We start from the raw sequence: 2,208 nt of genomic DNA on the forward strand, positions 1-2,208 counted from the left end.
TACAAATTTTAATTCGTCAAATTTATAATCAGACAATAGTATATGAGTGTTTATGCAAGGGCATTATTTTGAACTAATATATGTTGGAACAATCAAAGAATACATGAAAATCAAAAGGTACAATATAAGTAAGTTTTGTATATATGTAGGTACCTATAGTTAACATGATCTTGAAAATTGCACTATTTTTAATGTAATACCTGCATATTTTTAATAAAAAAAATAAATCATCAAAAAAGATTAATTTAACTCTGTACATGATTAAAATATGAGATAAATTCATACAAATTTCTTAAACATAAACAAACTAATTAACGTATCGTATTAATAAATGTATGAATAAGCAAACACTGACGTACTATAATCACACCATGTCGCCTCACGTTTCGCGGTAACCTTGTTCTTATATAAAGGTACCCGAGATCCTAATTCCGGCATAACACATTTTTTTGTAAATCATTACTTTGGTGAGTATGAAAAAATCAACTACCAATTTTCGGTAAGAATTTTTCATATTGAATAATGTTATATTTTATTTCTTCACTTTTAGTCTACACCTCGCTTTCTAAAAAACCAACAAAAAACCAAAAATGGGCGCAGAAAAAATATCCATGAACATCGTTGTCGTCGGACAAGTCAAATCTGCCAAGGTCATCAAGACCGTCGCCAAAGCTGCACCAAAAATGAGCCCACTGACAGTAAGTACAAATATAAATTTATTTCACACTTTCTAACAATTTTAGTTATATAATTTGAATATTAATTTGAATATATTTATTTTTTCGAATTTTCCATGATAATAATTTCAATCGATGTTAAATTGTAGAATTTACAATTTAATACCGTAAAACTAATATAATTTTTCTTAATTTTAAGTTTTAATCAATTAAATTCCCTATGATTTTATTTTATTTTACCTATGAAAATTATAATATATATTCTTTCTTTCATTTTTGTCAAGTTTTAAAGATGAATTTTGAATTGAATTATATCAATACTTATTTCTTTCGAATATTTCATAGTTATATTTTCAGTGACTTTAAATAATTGATTTCAAAAAACAGGATTATTAAATTACTATAATTAAATAATTAATTAAGAAAAAGTATCGGGATTGGATAATATCGAATACATAATACATACACAAACGATTTAAATTTAAGTTTAGTAAACATACATAAAATTAAATTATACATCTTTTATATCTGTAGTTATAATGTATATTTTTTTAATAAAAAAATAGTTTTACGTAAAAAAGTTTTTGTAAATTTTCATATGTATATATTTAACACCATAAAAAAGAATGTTAAAATATCGAAGTGTATTTTAGATTTACATGATAAATTATAAAAATATCTAATTAAAATTCATATAAATAAAAATATAAATATATTAATTTTATTTTTTTATAATGGTACGAATTTATCTTATAAAAAATATCAGTTACGACTATTACAAAAATAAATATTTAATATAAGTTACTATACTACAATTATATGTATATTTTAAAATTTCATAAAATCCTAACATTGTTGTAACCAAAAATGTAATACAAACATAAATATATCAATATTATAAACTATTGTATGACATAATTTATGTCTCATATTATTTCCAATGTCATTCAATTCTATCAATCTACTAGGTATATTCCTAATATAGCCATAAAAACGGTATTCTCGTTTATTGCACACTATATTTTTCAAATTTTGTTTTTATTTGTTTCAGAATTGCTAACTCGTGTAATCCATAATATGTAAATTCAAAAATGCCATAGTCCCAACAGTACATGTGTATATATATGTATAGTATGTATTAACATTTCAAAATATATCAGGCCTTTCGGTTATTTATATTGTTTTTTTTACTTCTATGAAATACTTTTCACTTTCCAAAATTTTTTTCTTTATTTACTATTCTAATTTGTGTTATAATTAATAAGGTTTGTGTAAGGGTGACCAGATTTAAATAAATGTTACCTATACTGATTACAATATTTATAACTTTGTCATAAAAGTTATACTTACATAACGCTAGAACTGTATGGATGTCTGGCATAAATGTATAATTATTTGCATACATATCATTTCTTGGTTCATATAAATATAAGAGTGAACTAATATATATATATAATATATAATAAAACTGTGTGTAACCACTACGCTTTTAAATGCTACCGTACAGGCTTTAAAAATTCAACGTTTAAAC

General features: G+C 22.9%; 1 long non-coding RNA gene across 1 annotated transcript; it reads left to right on the forward strand.

Annotated features, from left to right (window-relative positions):
• Positions 1–359: 359 nt before the first annotated feature.
• On the forward strand, positions 360–1,763 carry LOC112694226. Its single transcript, XR_003149549.1, has 3 exons — positions 360–467; positions 551–698; positions 1,729–1,763. It is a non-coding gene; the product is annotated as an uncharacterized LOC112694226 (long non-coding RNA).
• Positions 1,764–2,208: the final 445 nt, after the last annotated feature.

The sequence above is a fragment of the Sipha flava genome, unplaced genomic scaffold (assembly GCF_003268045.1).
Source record: "Sipha flava isolate LNK unplaced genomic scaffold, YSA_version1 125_pilon_pilon, whole genome shotgun sequence".
Taxonomy (NCBI): domain Eukaryota; kingdom Metazoa; phylum Arthropoda; class Insecta; order Hemiptera; family Aphididae; genus Sipha; species Sipha flava.